Genomic DNA, 27523 nt, shown 5'->3' on the forward strand with positions numbered 1-27523 from the left:
GGAACTAAAGAGCTACATCTCAGAATATAGATGAGTCTCTAATACTTTATTTTTAGACAGACTATATAACTGTAAAGTCAAGCAGCCATGACTCGTACTGGTTTGTTTTGTGCAGCAAGTGGAAGCATCACAGGTGAACTGAACAACAACCAATTTGCTGTAAGTAATAAACATCTTGTAACAAATATAATAGTGCCTTTCTTACAGTCGTATTCAAAGTGATAATATGGTACAGTAATGTCTATAGCAGTACAGGTAAGGAGGAGTACCACGGACTTCTGTCAGTGTGACAACTTGATCTGTGCACTGTTTACGACAGTGGTGTGGGGAATTATAGTTTTTCTATTTTTTTGTTTGGTGTAAGTGTTTGTCCCTTAAGGCCAAAATAAATAAATAAACGACAATAATAACTAAGACTACAAGCCAGTGTTAATAAAACATTTACTGTATGCCAAGAACACTAACCATCACATGTAACTTCTGTTTAGTTAACGTTTATTTGATTTAATTTATTAGAATCAAAATATAGTGGTGCAAACTACCACTAATACAAATTTTAAAAAACGTAATTTTTAAGACTTATAATTTCAGTAACAAATATTTATTTCAAACGTTGTTCCAGTGTTACTTACCACATGTAATGTTGGCTGGGACGCGAGCCGGCTACATAGGTGATGACGTTTCAGCGAACGGCCTGCATTCGGCTCACCTCTATGTGGACATAGACATAAATTCATGACATATTTGGATTTGCCGGGAAAGGGAGGAGTCCATCCATGCCAACATGGCGACGACTGAGCCGCTGCGGAACCGCCCACTTCGGGCTTCAAAACCGGCCTGCAGAAACCAATGGCTGATGTCACGGAAGCTACGTCCATGTTTATATATAGTCTATGGTACTGACTCACAATCTAATTTAATTTCCCACACGCACCTCCACTGCTACAACTCCATCCTAGGGGAAACACTGTAATCCGTCATATTTTTTTTTCTTAATTGTTTTCTATATGAGGTGACATGAACCAGTTATTTGACATTAGGATTTCAGTTATTTTCAGTTCTTATTTCACTAGACTTAGCACGAATCAATTATTATGAGCATTCATTTACATTTCCATGAGAGAACTTTCCAATGTGGCATGATGATAGGGGAGAGGAATTGCAGCTGGGACAGTGGACGGTGTATGCTGCTGCTGTGACAGCTGACATATGGTGCCCATAGAATGATGCGAATTGCTATCTATCACAATATTCTGTCATTTCCTTGTCTGCTCCGTTCCTCGTCCATCTTTCCTCATCGTTTGCGATATGCCTCCTAAACTCCACCTGCTCCAAGTGTGTTGTTTCCCTGCTGCCAAAAACAACCACAAGTACATGCAGTCATGTAAGTTTTTCTAACTGGAGAAAGTGTGCATGTAAAACAACTGAATATAAAATAATGGAGAGGACAACCAATTTGTCACAGGCATACATTTCCAGTTAGACAACACCAGTCTGTAAGTGTACAAATTTGTAACTTGCTGACAAGTCTGGCAAGCATCACACACCAGAGATCAGTATACGTGTCGAAACAGGCTGTGAGTTGTAATAAACTGAAATAATAGCGTGGAAGCAAAGACAAACACACTTGTAACATATCATCAATGGTGACAGAGCAGCCATTCATATTCTCCGATCTTGGTCACAGGGGCTACTTTGGTGTCAATACGATTATGCATTGCCCAAACATTACTCCATCCGCCAAAGAGTTAAGACTAAATTTTAGACCCTGACGGAGCCTGAAAATTTGAGGACTTTGATTCCTGTGAGAAGACCAAAATCAACAATGTGTCCGTCCATCTCCTCATACTCCCTGACTTTCTTACCCTGTCTGTGAACCCAACTGGTGTCTACTGAAATGGCATACTCACCATAGTAGCATCGTGTAGGTACACATGCCATGATGGTTTTCATCCTTATCCTCTAAATAGTCTACAAACAATCAATATTAACACACATTCACATAACACTGAACTAAATTTCATACACTGAAGTGGGAGAATCTGTAGACTCTTCCGCGTAGAAGATATAACGTAATAACCACAGACTGTATATAAAAACAGACCTAGTCTGGAAAATTGAGCTAATGCGGAAGTGACTGAAGCCTGTATTCTCTGGAATCACCAGCAGTAGGCGACTCTAGTGGTTGCAAAAATGAATCAGTTTTCTATAGAAGTCTTTGACAAAATACCTCTACTTCTCACTTGATTTCTAACGCCAGTTAACATTTTCCTGAGGAGTTTATGGTCTCAATTAGACTCTGACCAAACTGCAAGTCCTGGACAAAAACTGTTTGGTGTGAGTACTGTTCGTTACACTTATATTGATGTAATAAAGTAGCGTTATATGTAGAATGGGCTAATATCCTCACACGTTAGCTTCCACTCATGAAAGTAGCTACGTGGTTAGCTTTTCAGCTCTGCATCTCACTAACTAAGTAACAACTTAGCATAAAATCAACACTCAACAGACTCAATCCACCACCGCACCATTGTCTGCTGAGCTGCAGAAAGATGCTCTGATGTTTACAGTGCCTTTCAACCTGCTACGTAACTGACTGTTCAGCATATCAGTACATATACGCCGATACAGATATTTTTCTGATAGTCCCATATGGGCCGATTAAATCGGCCAACCAATAAATCGGTCAGGCTGTAGTCTCAATCTCTAGTTTTAAATCTTCTCCAATACAGTATGATGTTCATTAAGTAAACTATGGTCTCATTTAGAGTAAAATAGATGATAAACCACCGTATATGTTGGAGCATGGATACAGTGTGATTGACAGCTGGTACTGTCCAGTCGGTGCATGATTGTAGGTGTAGATGGGTGCGCAGTGGACGAGCTCCCAGTCAGACCCACCAGCCCAAATCAAAGTGCTAAACTCAAGGCTAGAAAAAAACAGTTCACAAAAGTGAAGTTACGTAGCCTTAAATTTGGAGAAACAAATTTAAAAACAAAATTAAACAGGAGGATAAAGTGCATTTGTTGGGGGCTATTTTCATGAGCAAATTAATCCACATTTTGCGCTCTGGTGAGTATTTGGGGCAGTGTATGCAGGATAAAGTCAGGATAAACTTCAGTGTGTGTGTTCATGGTAATGAAGGAACATGTCAGTGTGCCACAATTGTTTTTCAATAGTTTTTGTATAACGATGGAGCTCTATGGGACAAAGGAATTAGATAAACTGTATCAGACTTTCAAATACTATTTTTTGTAAGTAGGAGACATTCACTGATAGTTTGAGTTTATTCATCTGCCATAGTTAACCATGTATGTAGCATTTCTTTCATGTTCATTGACAGAATGGAATCATTTCTAGGTAATAGCCTGAATAATTGTTTTTTCTGACTGTGATATGATAAGTTTGATCAAACACATGACAATTTATTAAGTAGGGAGCTGCCATTTGTTTTTACCCTAGTTACCCCCAAAAGAGCAGTTGTAGATGGGAAACAGCTAGCCAGAAAATACATTTGCCAAACCATTTGTTTGTTAAATGTACACAATGTCCATTTGTTCTTATGGGGAGCTACATGATGAATCTTCTCGGCTGACAATAGCTGAGAACAGTGACTTCGTGGAATCATCACAGTGAGCTTTGTCACCACTGGTTTGGACCTGAAACGAAAAGTTTACTCTGAAAAGAAAAAGAAGATTAATCCGAACTGATTTGTCGTGTGCTTCAAAAAAATATAAAGATCCTGCACCTTGTCAGGCAATTGGACAAATATATTGGCATGAAATGACTGAGATCACCACTGGTTATTTTTTTTGTGGGATACATTTTTGCTTTTTGCAATTTTTATTTTGCTAATTTAATGGTCTGTCTGCTTGAGAAATTGTTAATTAACCTGTCAATTCACCTTTAAAGTGCAATTCAAAGTGTGATCTGTAAGAATTAGCAGTTGGTCAACATACCCAGCGGCATGGATGTGCATTATGGGCCAGGCCCACCCACTGAATCACCTATCACTGCCATGGATGAGCATCCATCCCTGATGTCAGGAGGGAGCTGGCCTAAGATTTCCCAGATTGATGCTACAATGTTTCGCAATTAAAAATGATAAACTGATAAATTAGCAAGACAAAAGACAACAACAGCGAGTCTCTAATTAAACCACAGGACTACATCAGTCAGACTGCAGTTATAGCACCACCAGTTAAGCCACGTTTAGAGACACAGCAGAATATACTTAGTGTGTCATTCACTCCTATACAAGGTAAAGGCTTGCTCAGAGCCTGAGCCAATAGAGCTGCTGTCAAAGCAAATTATATACGTAAAAAGGCTGGAGAGTAGTCTCCCGTGCTCACCTCTCCTCCCCCATTCTCTCGACATCCTTTTCCTCCTCCTCACTATATCCTGTCTTCCTTTACCCTCCATCCCCCATCTCCGCCTCCCTCTGTCTCTACTGTAATTCCCTCTCTCCTCATTCACCCAGAGACTGAGTCGCGCACGCACACATACACACACACCAGAACATATATAATGTAAGAGTATAAATGTAAATTATTGAAGATAGATGGGTGAATTTTCTGTGTGCACCAGAGATGATATCACAAACACTAGACACCTTCAGTGTGTTTAGGTGTGAACCATTAGCACTATAGATTATACTTGAGATAATTGTGACAACTGATTGATTAGCAAAGGATGTTTGCTCCATGCAGTACACAGTCGCGATACCAAAAATCGCCGGTACTGATACCGCTAAAAGTAGACGCTACTTGATACCAAATTTGATGCCACGATTAAAAAAAAGTAAAGACCTCAAATAATCAAATAATAATTCAAATAATACATAAAAAGAAATAATTTAGCAATGCAAAAAAGATTTGCAATACTATTCAATCAACACACACACACACACACACACACACACACACACACACACACACACACACTGACTCTTAATGACAGCTTTTTATAATGCTTATATCTTTACTGTAGACATTATCAGGCTGGTGTGAATAATCCTCATGTGCCTTTTGGTTCCTATTTCCCAATGGCAACAGTGTGTAAGACTCATTGTTCACCCTGGATACCCCCCCCCCCCAGTCCTCCTGTCCTCCCGAGTATTTTCTTACTCAGTTAGTACCAGGATCACTTTATGACTGCTGACATTACAGAGACCGACGGTTCATTAACAGCACTAAAACATGGGCTGCATCATCAGTATAACGCACATGATGTGTGAACTATTTTTGACTGACTTTGGGATGTTGTTTTTCTATTGATATTGATTACGTGTCTATCACGATACATATTGTTATCGTTTTATCGCCCAGCCCTAAAGCAATTCCAGATATCCATATTGTGACTTTGAATATCCCCAAAAATTGTAAAAATTTCATTACAGATTAGGGATGCCACAGCGTGGAAATTTTCCAACTGAGTAATAAACCTGTGACAACACTGGTGTCACAGATTACATCGACATTTTACAAGAATAAGAAATCTGTCAGCCCTGTATCTGTGGCTTACTGAAATCTTTGACTTGCGGTGAACTTGAAGTTGTGTGCAATGTTTTACCATTAATTTCTTCTTATAATAACATTTAAGATCTCTTACTGAGTGTTTTTGCGCCGTTGAATTATTCTTCAGCTCTGTTCAGTGCTCAAAATTAAAATTAAGGAATATGATATTTTTTTTAAAGGTCTGGTCTACTGCGGATTTCATATTTGCCATCACCAACATCTTCCTGTTACCCAGCAAAGGAGGTGCAGACCTCCACCGTAGTAATATTTTCAGAAATGGAGCCAGAAATGTCTTTTTTTACATTTTTTTGTGTATTACCGGCAGTAGAGACGCTTCACCACCGTGTCATGTATCTCAGAACATGGCAAAAATAAACTGGTTCATCTTAATAATATAAATTAATAGCGGTTTACCGTTGGACCTTTCCAGTCCACTGAAGGCCACATATCTAAAAAGACTCTGTTACTCTGCTTCTGCACAGAGCCGACACATCCACTTTCAGTTTAAAAGTGCAGCATTTCATGTTTACAATCAAGTATTTTACAAATTAGAGATCGTTTATTTGATGAACGTAAGCCACTGATACACAAAAATTAAGCAAATACATTTTTTGGTTAAATTAAAATTAAACTGATGGTGGAAAAGTTATGTAATTGATATGTGTCTGAACACCGTGGAACACAGACTACCGCTGCAACCTTATTACAGATATCCACACATTATGACTAGCAAAAAATGCTTCTCTCCAGGCTGAAAATCAATCAAAGGAGACGAGACATCATAATAATAATAGTAACTTAAATTTATATAGCGCCTTTCAAGGGACCCAAGGACGTTACTGTTCCCACCTCCAAAGTCTCAGGAGTCAACTTGACGAGCGAGCCATTGCCAGATGGACATGATTTTTGACTTGTTAACAAAATGTTTACAACACGCAAACAATATGAGGTTGTCAACAGGTAGCCAACCTTCTCTTGTTCACAAAATGCAAATGACACTTTAATAACAACTACAAGATATTAACTGCAGGATGACAATGCCTTAAGAACATTAGATCTAAGTCATTAACTTCATGTAATAGTAGCAAAGCATTAGTTCCCATTGGCTGTTGAGTAATAGGATGAACCATTTCTGTAAGTGTGTTGCCTTCCACCATTAAACATGATAAGAATTATCTTATTTATTTGTCCTTTTCCCCTTTATAAAAACAAAATGGATTAGATTGGAGTTTTTTTCCCCCCCACAGCTCCTGTGCTTGCAGGACGGGACAGTTCTGTGCATTTGAATCATGTGCATACCTGGGGTTTTGAGACTAGATGAACACCGTATATACTTGGACACTGTCAACCTCCGAGGCACTAACTCCCTCCCTAAAATAACTGGAGAGTACAAGGAGAAAACATTTAAAGACTATTTTTAGGAAAATGCATGATGTTCTATTGTTTATTTTTGTTTGGTTTTGTTTTTTTCAGAGCTCATTTTAAGATTGCTCCAGCACATGCTTATCCCCATTAAAACAGTCAAGTTTGGTCCCATATACCCATAACAACTTCTCAGAGCCCAAGTTGATTCAGACGTTTAACCTAAAGAAACCGAAAGACATTTCCTTCTCGTACATATTCGGAATTCACACAAAACCAGCAAATATACAGATGCCGGGAAGCTGGAGCTGGTGGATGATTTTTACCTATTTAACTTTTAAATCATCTATTCCAATTGAAATGATTATCAGAATATTTGCCGATTTTTAATTGACTTGGTAAATGTGGCATCGCTGATCATCCCACGTGGGCTGGAAAAAAGGTAAAGGGTAAATAAGCACAATAGCTTTAGAGCTCCCTTTTGTGACTTCTTCAATATCACAGTAATACAGCAACGCACTAATGAAGCGAAGGTGGGAAAGCAGCCGCAGATGAACACTGACAGGATCACCACAAACAACCACAGACACGCGTTCAGCTCTCCGCGGACGTTACCTGTCTGACAGATGTGTCAGTCAGGGAGCTCCAGCGCAGCGGGGCAACCTGGGGCCGGGCGGGGTCCCGGTGTCCGGTCAGGGTGCCCGCGCGTCCCCGCGCCTCCTCGCCTCGGCGGACTCAATCCTCCGCTCTTGGTTTTTCCCCGCTGCAGTGTCACTGTCGACTCTATTCTACATCGTCGTAGCCACCGCCGCCGTTGCCTCATGCAGTAAATCCAACCGAACCGAAACGTTGCGCGGGGGACGACGACGACCCCTGGCCCTCGTCTGAATTGTCACGGGTGGTTCTGTTTTGTGCGCATTGGCAGCGCCGATGCGGTTCAGCGTCCCTCCCCGTCTGTCTGCGATGCTGCCCCCTCCGGCGCGGTGAGGGGCAGGAGCCCGACGGGATCACACACACACGCACACGCACGCACGCACGCACACACACACACGCCCAGTCGCCAGCCACGCGCCAGCAGGACCCGCCTTCTACCGTAATACTCCAAAGAGCCAGCGTTCAGGTCCACCCCTTGGTATGGGACGACATGCTACACCGCGGACACAACGCGACTGACGCCACAGTCCCCCATTCTCTAGTCTAGCAGTGTAAACTCGGAGGGTCCTGCGAGAAGGCAGAGGGGCCAGAAGAGCCCCAGAGGTGCACAGCTGGGTTCACTGAGAAATTCGATGTTCATCTGTGACTTTAACCCACCTTGTTTTTAACACATCTTTGACACAAATCCGACTTAATCCTTAGGTAAAACACTTATTTAAAATTATTTAGAAGAAACTGTAAGTAACTATTTACAGTTCATATTTACAAACAATTCAATCAAGTTGTTGTTCTTTTCCCCTTAATATGTGTGTGGATAATTTAAATTGAATAGCACCTCATATTTATTTGGGGGAGTAAGTTATTGTCATTGTGGCTTCAAAGTAAATGCAAATGGAATCGCCACATACTTTAAGAAATATATGGATGCTGTTACCTCATAGCTTGGGACCCAGACGAATTCTGGGATCTCATTTAATTTGCTCTGCCAGAAAGCGGTCTGGATCCCCTCCATTGGGAATTGATTTGACTCCGCCAAAAAATTTGCCGGTCAAATCACAACCGATCCGATAATGGGCGGGATTCATACCATGATGCGGAAAGAAGCGACTTTTGTTAATAAAAATTAAAAAACGAGGCTGCGGCTATCCCTCCATGTTATTTTTACAGAGATATAAAAAGGACATTGATGTGAACTGCTCATTTTGTCAAATGCATCCTGAAGATTAATGTTATCTTTATTGGTCTTGTTCCTACTCTGATATCTGTACATTTATTTGTCAATATATTGATTCTGAATTGAATGTGATACTATTACTTGCAAATTTCATATACATGAATCAAAATTCTAAATCCATAAACCATTATTTTTAATTTTTGAAAATGAATTAAAACAATTCATTGAGTCAATTTTAAATTCTAAAAACAAAGAAGCTATTAAAACCCTGAATCTGTGTACCCTATATAACATTTTTACAAACTTTTTCCAAATACGACCCATCTGGTCATTAAAGAACAGGCTCAAAATCTCAGAACACACACCGATCTCCATATTATTGTCTTGTCCACCTTTATTTTAAAGTCTAAGCTGCAGTAAAAACTATATGCATAAAGTTTGGCTGATGAAATAAGGTATTGTACAATAGTGCGGACAAGATAAAATGAATGTCAGTTATAGTGAACCAACCATGTCAACTTGTCAGGCCTGGACTATAAAGAGGACTCAGATGCAGTAGACAGTTCAGGCAGGCTTTTATTCAATAATCTTAACCTCAGACAGTGACAAAAATAACAGGCTGTAGAAAATTCCTCTATAACGAAACATAAGGCGATTCTACTTAAGTACAAAAAACGCTCCAAAACACGGAGGGAAAATAACCTCAAGACTAATCTAATTGACCACCCGATCACCGCAGGGGACCGTGCACTCTCCTGTCCTCTTCACCTTGTATACATCTGACTTCCAGTATAACTCAGGGCTCTGCCACATTCAGAAATACTCGGATGACACTGTGATAGTTGGTTGTATCAAGGATGGACAGGAGGGGGAGTACAGGAGCCTGGTCGAGGACTTCGTGAGGTGGTGCAGGTCCAACCATCTGCAGCTGAACACCTCCAAGACCAAGGAGATGGTGGTGGACTTCAGAAGGAAGAAACCACATCTTCAACCCGTGTCCATCGAGGGGGTCGATGTGGAGGTGGTCAGGACATATAAATACCTGGGGCTGCAGATGGACGACAAGCTGGACTGGACAGCAAATATGGACGCTCTACACAGGAAAGGGCAGAGCCGTCTGTACTTCTTGAGAAGGCTGGGGTCCTTCAACATCTGCAAAAAATTGTTGCAGATGTTTTACCAGTCTGTGGTGGCCAGCGTCCTCTTTTATGTCGTGGTCTGCTGGGGAGGAAGCAGCAAGAAGAGAGACGCTGGTCGACTGGACAGACTGCTGAGGAGAGCTGGCTCAGTGGTGGGCACAGAGCTGGACTCTCTGGTGACAGTGGCAGAAAGAAGGACCCTGGACAAACTGCTGTCCATACTGCACAACACCTTCATCAGGCAGATGAGTGTGTTCAGTGGCCGACTGCTGTCCCAGTCCAGCTCCAGCAACAGACTGAAAAACTCTTTCGTCCCCCTGGCCATCAGACTGTACAACAGCTCCTGGTCAAGGCAGGGAGGACAATAGAAAAGGACAATTTATTTCAACCTTCATTTGCACATTTTCCCGTTTTGCACTGTAGTAATAAGCTAGTTTTTATAGTAACTTTAATATTTAATTTAATTTTGTATTTTTATTTTATGTAGGATTGATGTATGTATGTTTGTAAATGCTGCTGGATGCCTGAATTTCCCTCGGGATAAATAAAGTATCTACTAAACTAAACTAAACATAAATCACTCCAACAGAGGTAAAGAAAAATGGCTATGAACTAAAACTGCACTATGAAACTGCGCTATGAAAATTACAACAAAAAAATCACTCACAAGGAGGCAAAGAGTACAAACCACAATACGAGAAAAGCAAGGCGAGGACTGTGACATGGGGCTGGGGTGCTCGGCTGAAACGATAACACTCAGGCACAGGACAAAGGGAGACGCAGACTATAAAACACCTGAGGGGAATGGGGAACAGATGGACAAGATCAGAAATCAGGGAAGACGATCAGACCGGTGACACATGAGGAAGGGCAAGTAACCTGAAACGAGAGGAGTTAGTTTTCAAAATAAAACAGGAAGTCACGAGACAAAAAACCCAGGACGAGACAACCCTCACCGCGGTGTGACACAACTATAGTGAACCAACAATATCATAGTCAGGCAGGTTATTATAGAGTTCCGTACACGTGAGAAGGTCAGAGAAACTCACACTTCAATCATATGTGCGGACAGTTCAGTTTCATTTAAAGACGTTTTGAATGGGGTCAACTGTGAGACTCTGGGGAGCTGTACCAGTTCATATCAGAATGATAGATGAACACACCGAACACTCCTGCTCACAATGTTCCCTGACAAATGCTGATTGGAGGTTTTTTGGGTGTCGCATCAGTGCGTTACCTTGGAAATGCTGGATTCAAGGGCCAACTCCATCAGTCACCCTGACAGCCAATCAATTAGCTAGCCAATCAGGTTAGAGAATGAATGAAAAATGCTGGTCGTTGGTATGATGCTTCGTGGTGCTGAAAGTATACACACCTGCTGTGCACAGAACAGCTCGGGTCTGTCACTATCAAGGTTTCATAATTTACAATGTTCCCATTAGGGAGTGTTTTCAAAAAATATGTTGGTCTGAGGGACAATCGACTTCAGGTAGACAAAACAACTGAGAATGGGCTCCATTTTTCAGACTGCTCATCTTGACAGGTTTGCAGTTTTGTTGACTGATGGACCTGCACATCAGCCACAAAAACTTCAGACTCTGTGGACTTGTGGTAGTTGTCTCTTTCAAAACTCATACATCAACTTCTTGCTCCAGACAGGAACCTTCGTATAGCTGACAAATGTTCTGAGTATAAAAGAAAGAAATATTTCAAATGTTATTGTTATTGGGCTACAGCAGCATCCTATTAGGCATGTAGAACAGTGAACATTACAATTTCAGTATGCTTTGACGTCAAAATGTCAATCCTTGTCTAAAATAACACTATGTAACTTTTCCTGAGCAAAAGCAGCCTCTGCAGCAGAGATTAATTCCTTTGGGCACCAAGTCTGAGTGGATTTTGTTTGTAATTTTGTCTTTTAATGTAGGGTATTTAAAACTTATTTTCTTTAAACAACAGCAAAAAAAAAAAAAGCCATCTTGCCAATAAAAGTAAGCCAAAGTTGCCATCTGGCCACAGAAGAATCCTAACATATTTATGTTGTAATCTGGAGTGTCTGTCTGTCTGTCTGTCTGAGCTGACAAACACATCTGCTCCCACCAGCTCACACAAAGTGATTTGCTGCTGTCAGATTGATTCAGTGTATACCCTGCACCATTAAAAGGGCACAAGAAATTTCTCTTTGAGTAGGGAATATTGCTCACATTATTGTTTTGACTACTCACATTTTTTGTCTAGACTGGTTGTATGTCAGTATTGTGAGGTTTAGATGTGAATTTATAAACATGTTTAAACGTTTGATTATTAACATCAGCATATTCAAAAATGGTAAAAATTAAATACTGAAACTGCCTCTGTGCTTCTCACTCACCTTCACCTCAGTCTAAGTCATTCTAGCTTCTAATTGGTTAGTTCAGATTCATGTGATCTATAATGAGGGGGTGGAAGCAGGTTGCTGTTGTGAAGCTGCTAAAGATGGACAACAGTGAGGTGCTGCTGAAGAAAGATATTAGTCTCTTTGCTGTTGGTTATTCTCATGTACAGTGATCGAACCACAACACATCAAACCCCCAAGTTACAGTATTTATCGCTCATTTCTCCAAATCTGGGACTGGTCTGGATCTGAGAGTGAAAATTTTGGGTGTGTCTCCCACCCCATTTAAACTAAAATGACATCCACAAAAAGTGAAGTCACTATACAATATGCCACCACTTTCAATCCAACAAACAGTGTGCTATGAGCCTTTTACAGGCGGGCCTCAGCTGTAGTGAAGGGGCATCATCACAGCACAATAAGCTGCTTGCTTGAGAGTCACTAGATCAGTCACTGATAGGCTGCGACCAGGACAGCTATGAGTCACCACAGCTGGCAAACAGCTGGTCCACTGGTGGTGGCAGTTATGGAGGAGTGGGATAGGATCCCACAGGCAAGAATAGTCCGCCTTAAAACATTTATGTGACAAAGCTGTGTTGCTAGTTGTGATGCACATGAAGGACACACATGATATTAGTGTTGTCAGATCATCCGAAGAAATTATGCAATGACTGATAACCCAATAGCTATGTATTTGTGATGATCCAGAAAATGACATTTCTGGATCAAAATATGTGTTCTTTTTGAAAATCATTTTCAAAAATAACAGGAGTCAATTCACGGTTCACCTTAAGGTGAGACATTCAAGTCACTCCAGTCAGATGGCTAAAGTATAAATAGCTTATTTGTGTTAAAGTCAATGTCAATTTATCCATGAGTTAGTTGATTCAGGAGCAACTGGACTTCAACACCCTTGTGGATAACTATGATCTGGATGAATGAGAATCTCCACAGACAATGTCAATTTATCATTTTCGGGGGGGTTGTCAAGCCTAAAGTCCAAGTCACGCGACTTAAATCCACATATGAATTTTAATAACTAAGTCCATGCTCAAACAGCATGGACCACAAGTCCTTCTAAACCCTTCAGACAGCGACCTATTCGATGATGACCTGGGAACTCCAGAGTCCTCCCCATCCCCGTTTGGCCCACCTTGCAAATCCACATTGCCCGCTGCAACTCCAACGTTGTCAGCCCCTCACCGCCAAGAAGGAGGGGAGATCCTGTCTCTGATGTTCGAGATCGTTCCCAGACACACCCCTCAGCTTGCTCCAGGCACATACATTCCTTCATAACAGCATCCTTTCGACTTTTCTTTCCGACCTTTATTTCCTCTTTCTGTTTCAGCCATGTAATCTCCCCCACCTCTGTACCAGCCTTTTCAAATGCTCAGGCCTCTCCGACAACCCTCAGCAGTTTCATTGGCCATTATCCTCCATTTCCTACTTTATCTTCTTTCCCCCTCCCCGCATCCCAAATGTTGTCAATGCCTAATATCCCTCACAAAATGCTGCTACCGTCCCCATAGCTCCACTCATAGCCTTCCCTAGCTTCACCACTTATCTCCCTCCACAGAACAGCTTAACCCTAGTCACAGCATTACCTTCCGTGCGCCCAGTCATTCTAGCCAGACCATCCCCTATGCCACCCTCACTAAAGCAACAAATCCTCACCGGTAATTATATTGACCGTGCCACATTAATTAACCCATCCTCATGCAATCCCTATTTCCCCAGGGAGCAGCAAACCATTTCTGGACCCATAGAACTAAAACAAACACTTCCTTCCCGCTGCAAGGAACTCACAGCAGTCAAATTTGCCCTCTTCTTCTCCCTGTAAAGGGACATCATCTGTTTCTGCCTTCCCCGACCACAGCTCTAAATTAGACGATTACTCGTCCCTGATCCTCTACTTGGCCTTGGGGTTAGGGTGCAATTGTTCCTATACTTACCACATCCTTTTTGCCTCCCAAGCTTACAACAATTCAATCAGGGAACATTCTTAGGAGAACTTACCCCCGAACTCTACTGCCAGGTCTTGGGATGGGATGGGCGCACATCCAATCCAGCCTCAGCATGTATCCTCATCGCCCCTTTCCCTTGCACCTCAGCGCCACATATCAGAACCCCAGTCACTTCCCCCCACCGGACCCCCAACATCCATCACCCCTTAACCTTCCTAAAATCTGTCAGCCTTTCTCGGCACGCTTCCCAAAGGTGTAGACAGAAGAGGCTGACCAGTATTCTGCTAAGACGGGAGGATGGTGTGCAAGAACTTTGATGACCTCGGATGAAGTGCCTCAAGCTGTCGTTTCCTGCACACCTGCTCTTTCTGCGGTGTAGCCTACGCCAGGGTTACCTGCCCCCACAACCCCACGAAGCTCAACCCTTGTAAGTACCTCAACACCCTGTTAATATCACAGCACTAGCCACCTCTTAAAAAAAACACAGATTTGTTAACTTCCTCATACACGGCTTCACTCATGGCTTTCACCCAGGCGTGAAAGCTCTGCCAGGTACCTCAAACACAAGCTGTACACAGGTACACTCCCTCTAACCTCATCTCATACCCTAAAACCCCTCATCCCTCGACCCTCATCCCTACATCCCTCCCTCCCCCTTTTCACTCATATCTCAATATTCAAATTGTAATGAACATTGTTATTTTTAACTTGGAGGTGTGGTCCTTGTTTGTAAACTCTGGTATGGAGAGGAAGAATGATTCATGCTCTTCAGCATAATTGACAGTACATGGCTGATGCATTAATTTAATCAATCCAAATTTCCGGACCTATTTTTTATAAATAGTGAGATAGTAAACTTTAAATGTCATATTTTAAATGAAAGTTTATAAACCCCATTACATGTTCACATAACAGTGACATGCAGGCTGACACAGTCCTGCTGAAATGGAGGGATGCTGTACTAGAGGAGCTACGGTCGGGTTAATAACAAACCCTCATCTCAACAATTCAGTTGCCTGCACAAGCACATTCAAAGGCACACATTCATGTGTGTCCCCAGGTGTCTGTTTAACTGTGTAGTGTAAGCCCAACACACACACACACACACACACACACACACACACACACACACACACACACACAGAGTGGTTTGGTGCCAGTGAGTTGATAATGGTGTGATATTAATGACTAAATGAGATGCATGGGACAAAACACAAATAAAAAGACAGGAATCAACAACACACTACATGCACATGGACTCACACACACATATAGACCATGGCCACAGGCCCACGGGGAACAGACCCCTAAGGTGTTGTTGATATTGATACTCTTATTTTTTACATGACACATATTCCCTCTGTGCTGTTGCTGTGGTGCCATCGCATGTGTCTGTTTTTGTTGAGTGTCAGAGTACATTTATTGTGTGTGGGTGTGTGTAGCTAGTGTGGTACCTTCATAAATGGATGTAATGGGCTCCATATGGCAAGTCGGAGAGCTGGAGCAGAGTGTGTCTGGGAGAAATATCACCCCTGTCTCTACCTTTCACACACCGCTGAGCTAACACTCTCACACAAACACACACACACACACACACACACACACGCAAAACTTCCCGTGAGGATAAAGATGCAGTTTCTCCAAACAGTATTTGCATGTTGGTGCAGCATGTTGTGAAATGGAAATGATTAGAAGGAAACACAAAATTATCACTTGGGATGAGTAATCAAAGAGGGGGTTGGGGGACGTGCAGAATAAAGGCAAAATATAAGAGAGAGAGAGGGGGGGCAGTGTGTAAAGTAATTCTAATACACTGTTCTAATACAGCTTTTCTTGACCCATTGACCACTCAAAGCACTTTATACTATATGTCACATTTACCCCACACACACATTCACGCTATACATACAGCCATTGAACTACCAACCTGCCTATTGGCTCCACCTCCTGAGCCACAGCCACTCCTGAAGGCAGAGAGAGTGTTGTATGTAGATTTGACTATATGATCTACAATGGTCTACTAATTGAAACTGAATATAAAAAACATCAGGGCAGCAGGTGTCGAGTCAGACTGACACACAGAGACAATATTGGTTCTCAATAAAAATCATATATAGTTCACTCATAATAACCAACAGGGTTAATGGGTAAATGTTCCCCCAGGCCAATCTCCACATATTTATAACAAACCATTTATGACTTAACCATTTAATTGAAATCTACAATCTAAAAATTATCTTAAATAGTTGAACAATTTCAAGTCAGACAGTTTTAAGAATGGAGTCAAATGCACTGCCTGCTGTTTCAAATTTCTTGCATTTTCCTTAAGTGATAGTTGAACAGTTTAATAATAAATGGTCAGTTAATCATTTACAATAAGTACATAATAGAACACATGTCTATTTCACAATTTGAATTTTATTCAAACACTGTACATTAGTGGCACATTAGTTATGTGACAGTCATTTAATGAATTACATAAGCTGGTTTGTCTTTTCCATGTACCGCTTCTCAATGCGGCTAGTAACTGCATCCCTTAAGGGGATCCAAACCCTGGTTCCATGTAGCTCAGTAGTTCATGAAACCCCTCACCGTCCACCACGGTTATTAGCTTCCAATCCTTTTCCTCAATAAAGCAAATCCTTGGAGTGCGTTGTTGTCACTGCAGCTTGTTCTAGCTAACACAGATGTGATTGATTGTTGGGAGGATGACATTCCACTTTAGCCTTGCAAAGCAAGCGTTGGGTGCCGACTTTTCAGGTGGTACAACATTGACAATGTACTAGAGCTAAAGCTGCAAACGGCATTGCAGTATTAATGAATCGCATTGTCGTCTTTCACTGTGAAATAATGAATATTATTTTGTACAATCTTTGTTCGGTTTTGTGTGTTGTGTTGTTTTACAGCTGATCTCAGAGCTCTCACCTCCTCACCTCCTCCATCACCGTCTGGTACACTGCTGTCACTCCCAAGGACATGGGAAGACTGCTGCCCTGCAGATGTGATCGCCTGCCATTCTTTCTAGAACTGTACGCCTCCAGGACTCTGAGGTGTGCAGGTAAAATTGCAGCTGACCCCTCCAACCCCGGACACAATCTGTTTGAGACACTGCCCTCTGGTAGTAAGCGACCAAAACTTCACAAGAACAGTTTCTTCCCCTCTTCAGCCAGTTTTATCAACAAGGTCATAGTCCCCCACTTATTTTCTGAACAACCTGTACAGCTGTGAATCTTAGCATCGTATTGCTTGCATCGTAAGTTGTCATATTGAACATTTTTAAACATTTCTTTTATTCTACGGTTTGTTTCACTTATTGCTCTTGAACTTGAAGTTCCTTTCTTCATCCTTCCCTTTGTACTTACAGTACTTGCTTTATAATTTGATTTATCCTTCCCCTTATTTTTCTATTAACTATGTTTGTAATGTAGCAAATCACCAAAGCAAATTCCTTACTCTGCAATAAACACAATTCTGATTCTAATTCAGAAATATACAGGCAACAGATTGCTGTCATATTGTGTTATACCAATGTTGGCCATTACAATATTGATTTATTTGAGCCTATTCTGACCTGCCATCAGTAGGTTCTGTGTGTAGGATTTAGTGGCATCTAGCAGTGACGTTGAAAACTATGACCAACTGAATGCCATTGCCTCGCTCTCTCCTTACAAGTGTGTAGAAGAAGTTATGGTGGGTAATGTAAAAATGTGAAAGGCCCACTTTAGAGCCAGTATTTAGTTCATCTGTTCTGGGCAACACATATACAAACTGTCTCTTGGTCAATCTCATCTGGCAGCTAAATAAATATAATGACTATATAGCTAATATGCGATCTGAGGGTGTGAGATGTAAATAAAGATGCTTTGAAAGACATTCAACACTGAGTCATATGTAGACAAGATCTCACTCTCTCCTTATATGCGCACGCAAGCACACATACACTGTTACGACCCAGCTCGTGAAGGGAAAGGGTTGCAACAGAAAAACAAATATTAGATATCTAGTAGATATTTATTAAGTGAAATATGATAAAAACAATTGTGAGCAGAAGTGAACAATTTGCTGAGGCATAAGCAGAAAATCCAGTAAACCCCAAACATGAGCATTTATTTACAAATATTTCCACTTTAAGGCAGTACAGCTTTGCAGTGACCAGCAGTAATGACATAACACACCGGAGCTGGAATTAAGGCAGCCTTATTTAGTACCCACCATTGGGTGCTACCACACAAAGGGGTGCTCAAGGTGCTCTATATACAAATATATTCACATGACAACCAAAATATACATAGCTGACAAAACACATATTCATAAACCCACAAACTAGCTAGAATCTTTATTAAATGAATTCTAAACACAGTTGGAACCCCCGATGAACGTTAAAGAGGCGCTTGTCTCCCCAGGGAATCTTTTGACATGGCACACTGAAATTATTCACCAGATGCTTTAGCTTCTAAATGTCATTACTATGGTGGCCCTCACACTTCGCACTCACTGAACCGTCTAGATGTCAGTGGCCTTCTGGAAGGCGTAAGGCAATGTTTTTTTTGTTCCACTCAATACAATAGCAAAATATGATTAAAATAGATAATTATTATTGATTGAAATATGTTAAATATGATATTTAAAATGCTGATATGTTGGGCCTTCTCTGAAGTCCTAGAAGTCCCTAAGGGTTCCCCTCTGTCTCACAGGACCAGGTCCATTAACCTCTGGAAGGTTTCCAGAGGTTAATGGTCACCCTGGAGACCTAATGGCATCCCTGGTGTTGTAAAGGCGGTCAGCTCTTTTGCCTCAGGTGCCAAGGCCACCTGCCAGTACCCTTTGCTCAGATTCAATGTACTCATAAATGTTGATCTTCCAACACTCTTCAGCAGTTCATCGATGCTGGGCATTGGGTATGAGGTGCCTGAAGTCAATACAGAATCTCAACGAGCCATCTTTCTTCAGCACCAGAACTACTAGACTGCATCACTCACTGTTTGACACTTCAATGATTTCCAGGTCCAGCATCAACTGAATCTCTTTTTGTGCTGGTGCCAACATCTCTAATATGCGGTAGCTTTTCTTCCATCTGGGATCCGCCTCTTTGAGGGAGATCTGGTGTTGGACTAGATTGGTGAAGCCAGGTCTCTCTTGGAACAGCTCCGGGTCCCTGAGAGCCATCATCCCTTACTGCTGGGTACATGGTTTTCTTCTTTTCTTGAAACTAACAAAACAAAACAGACATATTTTGTGCCCTGTGTAGTTAAATAAATCGAATTCTTAAAAGTGAGTTTTGCACAAACCAATCAATATTCAAAGCACAGATCGCACTGCTCACTTATTGTCTCTCAATGGCATGCTGAGTGATGTTCTGGTCCATTCTTAAAGCAAGGGTAGTCTTGATTGACGTATCTGATTGGAGAGCCGGACTGGGTGTCGCTCCAATCAGGGTCACTGGAACCTCCAGGCAGACCTCCTGCGTCGAATCCTGTATGAGACCCCACGCATCCTGCTTAGCATAACTTTAAGTGATGATGTCCACACAGGATGGAGAATGGATAGACCTATGGCCGTATGCCACACACACACACACACACACACACACACACACACACACACAATGTATATTATACACAATATTAGCTACATTCGTTTCAGGCTCCTGTTATTGTGCATGCTGGCTCGGCTCATTGTGAGAAGACCTTTTTTATGTTGGGCATAAAATATTCACTAATGATTAACAATAAATTTAAAGGGGAATTTTCAAAGTATAAAATGTTAATGATATTCATAGCATAATCTGCTTGTAAACCCAAATTATAATGGCTATTATTTTCTTCCATACACACCAAGCGCCAACACCTTTTTGTCAAATTAATGTCTTAAAGGCTTTCCAACCATGTATTTTTACACTGAATACAATGGGATAATTTACAGCTACAGAATGGAGTTTGCTTGTTCACAGCATGAATGTGCTGCAATTCCCACTGTCACACTTATTTCTACAGAGCCTTTTACATTCAGACATTACTCCTATTTTTTTTACCGTTTGATTCATGAAGATGTTTCACCACTTATCGAAAAGTCTTCCTCATTCCGTCCATGTGGGAAACCCCCCCATCAGGCCATCTTTAACCAACATGTGGGGGAAGCATACAGTTGTAAACACACCAGTTACCTCACCTCACAGGGCCAGCCAACTAGACTGGAGAGGGCAAATCAAATAAAGTGTGTGTGTGCTTTCACTTTCATTTATGTCTCCATGTGGCCTCATTTGCGGAGATATTGTTTAGTATCGGCTTTTGAGAAAGTGGAAAGGAGAGAAATATAGATTCCAGAAGTATCAGTCCCATTTTCAGTATATCAGCAGCCATGCCAACTCAATTCACAAAGAGATTACTTGTTTGTGCATAAATAGTCAATTCTTTGCACACATCCACTGGTCTGCCACCTCTTCACTCCCTAACATCCACTGTAAAAGGCCTGGTTGTTGAAAAACTGTGGTTGGGCTACTTAAATGTTGACTTGACTAAATGTTTAATATTATCACTGCTCATAATGCGGGTTCAGGCTTGCAAGCAAATGCTCAAACATTATTGCATTTCTGTCTTCAAAATCACCTTCACAGTCTTAATCATTCCTCCTTGCATTATTAAAACCACATAGGGTTATGGTGTGGAAAATCTATTGTTGGCATCCAGAGGAAGTATTAAATCCTTTTTCTACATAGACGATTTAGGGTACTTGAGAAGAGGAGCCTGACCAAGGCTCAGATGGACAACTGTGTCGTCCTTTGATCAAGAGCTGAAGGTTTTTGTTTCACATAAAATTCTGTTTAATGCGTCACTCATGATATGCAGAGAAACTATTAAAACAATTGTCTCACACACACACACACACACACACTCTTTTGGTCTGGTTCCCATTTGTCTGTTTATCTTCTTCTTCCAATGGTAACAGAGAATACAACTTAAATGGTCCATTTAAGAAGCTGGTCATTGAATTTTCGTCCTTGTTTTAGCTTTATATTCTTGGAAGTAAGAACAACAGTTGGAATGGAGAATGGAGCAAGATATTACCCAAACTGTCCATGTACATTTTAGCCATGCTCTTGGCGCGACTGTGAATTAACACCATTAACACACATTCATATAGCGCTTCGAAATACATCGCTTTTTCTATCACACACCATTCAAACACATGCGTCAAAGCCATCAGGGCAATTCTGTCTTGCCCAAGGACACTTCGGCATGCAGACAACGGGAGTCGGGAATCGAACCACCAATGGCTAGTGAATGACCCGCTCTATCTGCTGAGCCAAAGCCACCTGATACCCGTCATGGGAGTGATAACACTCTCATGTTTGTGTTTAAGGTTAGGACCTATACCCAGGAGGCAAATCCCTTAGCTTAGCATAGAGACTGGAAGCAGGGAGAAATGGCTATGTTTGGCCGGCCTTGTTTAAAGTCCAACAATACACTAACAAACACTTCTATAACTCAGTATTATATAATCTGTATTGAAACACAAATATAAACAGCTTGTGGTTATAAGGGAAGTGAGGTAGTCAGCTTTCTCTCTTTATGTAAGCTAAGAATAAAGCTTAACTTTACACAGACAAGAGAGTTGTCAGTCTTCTCATATAATTATTGGAAAGACAGTCAGTCGGCGTATTTACCAAAATATTGAACTATTCTTTCAACCAAAAGGATGTAATTGCGTATTTTTAACCATTTCTTTTCACATTTAAGTTGAGGAATAATCCATCTGAAAAAAATAGAGATGATGTTTACATCATCTCTAAATGCATAGTGTTTTTTTTCTACAGACAGTGCAAGTGTTGATGTTGAGTCTTGTCTTGCCAACCCAAATAGAGCAGTTTTCCCCTCTGCTCATGAGCCAGACTCCTCTTTTCTCCTTCCACACTGCATCTGTCAGTAATTCTAGTCTCTGTGACAGGGGTTCTGTTTTGTGATCATAGGGGCACCTGTGGCATATGATTTAGTGTGTCTGCACAGATGATGGATGATGAGAGAGGAGGAGAGCTTATTCTGCGGCATTTTGTTTTAAAGAGGTTCTTGGCTTTAGAAAAATATCCACTTACTGGCACTGACTGCTTTAGTCTCTTTCTCCCTCCCTCTCTCGCTCACTCACTCACACACACACACACAGTTTCCAAGTCTCACACTCCCTCTTTCTCATTGTTGTTCTTGTCATATTCTCACTGTAAGGACAGTTGTAGATTTAGCTGATAAGAATAAGAACAGAAAACTACCATGTTTCAGCTTTTTAGAAAGACCAGACTAAACACACAGTTCTGGTGAAAAGAAATCAATTTTAAGCAGTGAAAATGAATTACTGAGTATTAGCCGTGTGCCATCAGCATTACTTTAGCTAACCAGTCGTCAGGATTCAGACAAGTACAGGACAAAATTTACAGGACACTATACACAAACACGGGAATCAGAGCAACAAGATTTATTACATAACCAGTGCAAAGGGGCAGAGTGCATGTCCAGGGAGAAGGGGCAAAGAGTCGACTGAGGGGAATCCAGGGGAACAGAACCAAGCGTATAGGCAGAGATAGGGCAATGAATAAGCCGGCACAAAAAACAAGAAACAAGTAGTAAACACAGACTGGCAGATTAGTTTTGCCAAAGCAACAATACCACTTGCTAAGGCAACATTCTAGCGAAGAAGTAGTGGTCGTACCAGACCTTAAATACAAAGTGGTGAGTCGTGTGATGAGAAGGTGTGTGGATGATTAGAAGGAAGAAGCAGGTACCGGAGGTCACGTCCCGTCAGCATAGTGTCAGGTCACTCACAGGACCACGCCTCCAAATTATGGATATTGAAGTTTATTGAGTATAATGCATTTTGCGATGATCGGAAAAATAGGAGGGAGGGATGAAAGGATGAGGGGTTGAAAGGATGAAGGGATGAAGGGTTGAAGGGCTTAAGGCATGAGGGGTTGAAGGGTTGAAGGGTCAAAGGCTGAAGGGATGAGGGATCGAAAGTCAAGCAGTTCTACCTTGGACATGAGATAGTGAGGCTGGTGACTGGAGCAGAGAGTTAGAAGTGAGCTGTACAGATCTGAGCTAGCAGGGAGACGTATGTGCAGTTCAGGCTGTTTGTCAGTAAATAAATGCTAATAGTCTTAAAGACCCAAGACAAGTCTTGTCAGACTAGTCCCTGACAATTACAGGGACTTGTTTGACAAGACTACAGGGCGTTTCATATTAATTACACCACAACCCACAGCTCTGGTTATATGGGTAAAAGTCACTCCATGCCACTGGTTGTGATGTTATCAGTTTATAAAGTAGTCGTAGCAAACATGTTGCCTTTTTACACATGCAGCAATGGAGTTAAACTGTGTAGCTGAATTACTAAGGTAATGCTAGCTGCGTGAAACATGAATTGTCATCGTGTTCATAAACCAGGTGGTCATGCTTAATTTTTACTGGCACACGACTTCCTGGAATGTAAAAAGAGATATTACACACTTCAAAGTGTTTTTTTGAGCTGTAATCTAAATTATATGACTGTATCGTGATCCAACACATTGAAAGTGGTTTTTAATATCACATTTCTAATTGAGTAATCTGTTTGGGAAGTCTCCTTGTCATGATATTTATATTTAAGTTAACACCATCTAATCAAATGTGGGCAGTTTAATTATCAAACTGGGGAGATGGTGTTTATAGACAAACTGTGGTCTGGTCTTATTCCAGTAGCAAACATTGGACATTTTTATGTAACAGCTACAAAGATATTCATGGTAATTACATAGCTTTAAAACTTATTTGAATGTTAGCTAACATTAACCTTCTAACTAACGTTACATTACCACTCTGAGAGACTGCCCTCACCCTCTCTTGCACTTGCATTGCATCGGCTCAGAGAGCTCAGCATACATGAGACTGGGAACTGATCCTCCTTTGCACCCACTTCATGAGATTCTGAAGGGGAAAAGTCCTCCATTTCAAAAGAGCCATCCGTGGTATAGGTGTTGTGCAAATCTGTGTCACTCTCCATTTTTATGGGCCGAGGTCATCACTGAGAGTAACACTGTCACTCTCACACCCAGCCCCATCTTCCTCATCCCCTCAACCTCCTGCCCAGTTTTTAGCAGTTTTAAAAATTAAGCAGAGGTTAGAGTGAGTCTCAGAGCTGGGGTGAAGTTACACTTCAAATTATATAGTTGTTCAAAGGTAACTGTATGGACCTCTGCTTGTTCAAGACAGAGAGAAAGGTCTCCAAACCTCAGATTGCATCTTTCCCCTCACCTCACCTGCCAGTTGTAAAGACATGCATATTCTGTTTTGCTTTGTTCATTCCCTACCATTCCAACAGTGCTCATGTTTTATTATCCACATCCTGAAGCAGCCTCTGTGAGCTGGCTGCTACACCATCCCTGCCTACTAACTCCCAACTCCCCAACACCCCACCTCAATGAAGCTGACACAGACTTTCCAACATTTGTCAGTGGAAGGCCAGTCTGCCGCTAACTGGTCCCACTAGGCATAACAAGTGTGTAGGCAGTGCAAGAAACAAAGATTGATACAGAGGGTAGCAACTGATATAACTATCAGTTGTCAGAGGCAGACCAACATTAAATAAAAAAACATGCATGCATTTATAGATATGGAAGCCGATAGCTTAATTTATAAGTGTATAAAAATACCCAATGAAATATTCAATGACAGAACCAAAGCTGCCCAAAGACTTGAAAAAGCGTAACATAAATATAGTCCATTTAACATTTGCTATTTAACAAAAAATATTCTGAGGCTGATGTGTATTATGTCATTAGTTTGGTGGGTATTTGGTCATAAACCAAAGCATTGATCGAATTAAAAATGTTGATGCTGCTAAAGTCAGAGGATCACTGAAGTTGGAAGGTTTCATCCTTTGGGGAACTATGTATAAAATGTCATGGAAACCAGTCTGTGGAACCACGCTGTCATCTACTACTACTACTAATTGATTGATATTTTTCATTGAATTTATATAATTGCTTAAGCCATGGAGACAAACCTGCTGCACAGCTGCAATAGCTGTGAGAATGAACAGATGAGACACACACGTTGTGCTGTTGTTAACGTCACGCAGGAGGATTTATTCTTCCTCAGTGTGGACAAGATAATTCAGATATAAAACATATCTTTTACATCTCATGTATCATAACCACAAACAATAAATGCATTTGGTTATCATATAGCCTCCGAAAACAAATAAACAATTACCTTTGTCAATAAAACAAACAGATCATAAAAGTGCATTTAGTGACTTCACGCTGCTTTAAGTCAGCTTTCACCGCACACCATTCCACAGTCCACGAGCCTGCTAGCATTCGGAAATTAGCAAACAGCCCTTTATCTGTATTTCGAACGATTCTGTCACACACTGCTTATTTGAACAAGTGAGCAACGATTTGGTCAGAAACATGTGTAAATCTTAACATTCAATAAACATATTACATTTAAAACATTTACTGACCTGTGAGAATGAACAGATGAGACACACACGTTGTGCTGTTGTTACTTCACGCAGGAGGATTTATTCTTCCTCAGTGTGTGTTGGCGATCCTGTTCACTGCCCCTTAAACTGAATGCGCCTTCTAGTGGCCTGGATTTGTCACAGCAGTGCACTAACTTCCAATGCAATGGTATTTAATGACCGAAATAAATGAAAACAATTCAACCGTCTACACATACAGATGCTATGACTGGCAACGTGAGACGTGTACCCTTATCTTGTTTTGCGGCCTTATTTTTATTTATTCAGTGTGCACAGACATGTGTATGCAGCTGAATATTCATGGCTTTCATGATAATGTTTTCATCCCAGCAACATGTCACATTTTAATTTTCTATTATTGCTTACTTACTGAATAAACATTAGTCTAATTTGTACAATATTGTGGCGACCCAAGGGGCGTGGTTTGTGGTTTGCCCGAGGGTTCGCTTGTGTTCAATGTAATTTAGTGTGTTAATTTAAGTTCAGTGTCTTTCCTGTATTCTTGTACTCGTTCTACTGTGTTCGTTATGTTGATAAGTCCGGTTCTGTCACAGAACCGTGAGTGTGGTCCTTGGCTGGGTTCATGCCACCCCTGCATGTTGTAAGGGAAAGTCTGTGTCCGGCAGCGTGTCAAAATAAAAGCCTTTAAACGGAAGCAAGCAGAGTCCATGTGTTTCTCTGAAGTGCAAACCACAGCTCGCTACATTGGTGTCAGAAGTGGGATATGTAATGTACTGGTGTGGTGCTAGGAGCGCTATTCACAAATGTGGCTTTACTCGTAATGTCCGTTGTCAGCCACCGTACCTCTGTGGGTGGGTTTTTGTTGTTAACGGTGTCTGTTGCAAAAGGAAGCAGAATAAAGCAACGCAGCGTGAAGTTCACAACGTCTCAGTTCACAACGTCTCAGTTACTGAGTTACGGTATATTACATGATGTCAGAATTCTGTCAAGCACAGACTTTTAAACAAGTGTAGTTATGGCTACTCCGCAGTTTGAACACCCGAGGATTGACTGGGATGACGCTGACTTATATACAGATTTAGAAGTCACGCCACATTCGTCTTTGATGGACCGCTGTTGGGTCTAGAAGCTAAGCAGAAGGCGGGCTGGCTCGGCACGTGGATAGGTGAACAAGGCTGAGAAGTCTACAAAACACTAGAATCGGCGGATGGTGAGAAAAAGATCCTATTAAAGTACTGGATAAGTTTGAAAGCTACATCATCAACAGCAGAAGCTTAAGGTCTGATAGTCAGGCTTGACTCCCTACAAAAGGCTACTAAAACCCACGAAAGCAATCTGGCTAAGGACAACACACCCGCTGAGACTGTCCCAGAAGGTCTAAGTGATTTTCTGGAACTGGTACGTACAACAGGGACGCTGCCAGGAAAATACCCCATAAAAATAGAGCCAAATGCTAAAGATGTTGTGCATGCTGTGCGCAGGCAACCTGCTGCGCTAAAAAAGATAATAGAGAAATTAAAGGAAATGGAAGGAAACGGCTACATCGCCAAAGTTGAAAAGCCCACTGAAAGGGTCAGCTCCATGGTAGCTGTCACACGTGGAGAGAACATAAGGATTTGCATAGACCCCAGCAATCTAAATAAAGTAATCCAAAAAAAAGCAGTACCCCATCCACACAGTTGAGGAAGTTGTGTCCTCCATGCCAGGTGCCAAAGTATTTTCTGTCCTGGATGCCAAATCTGGATTTCTCCAAATAGAACTAGATGATGACTCATCGCTCCTCACCACGTTTAACACACCAGTTGGTAGATTCAGGTGGCTCAGGCTACCATTTGGGGTTAAATGTGCCCCTGAGATTTTTCACCGCATC

At 41.4% G+C, this 27523-nt stretch overlaps 1 protein-coding gene and 1 long non-coding RNA gene across 3 annotated transcripts in view; both read right to left on the reverse strand.

The window, feature by feature from the left end:
* Window positions 1-7886, reverse strand: part of dok4 (docking protein 4) — a 60216-nt gene extending 52330 nt beyond the window's left edge. For both annotated transcript variants that reach the window (XM_035629121.2, XM_035629120.2), the window contains exon 1: window positions 7495-7886. The gene's annotated coding sequence lies outside the window, so the exon portion shown is untranslated. The remainder of the gene's footprint in view (window positions 1-7494) is intronic.
* A 10290-nt stretch (window positions 7887-18176) lies between these two features.
* Window positions 18177-26370, reverse strand: LOC118302896. Its single transcript, XR_004790651.2, has 3 exons — window positions 25672-26370; window positions 19508-19733; window positions 18177-19393 (listed from the first exon to the last, which is right to left on the reverse strand). It is a non-coding gene; the product is annotated as an uncharacterized LOC118302896 (long non-coding RNA).
* Window positions 26371-27523: the final 1153 nt, after the last annotated feature.

This window comes from Scophthalmus maximus, chromosome 4 (assembly GCF_022379125.1).
Source record: "Scophthalmus maximus strain ysfricsl-2021 chromosome 4, ASM2237912v1, whole genome shotgun sequence".
NCBI lineage: Eukaryota > Metazoa > Chordata > Actinopteri > Pleuronectiformes > Scophthalmidae > Scophthalmus > Scophthalmus maximus.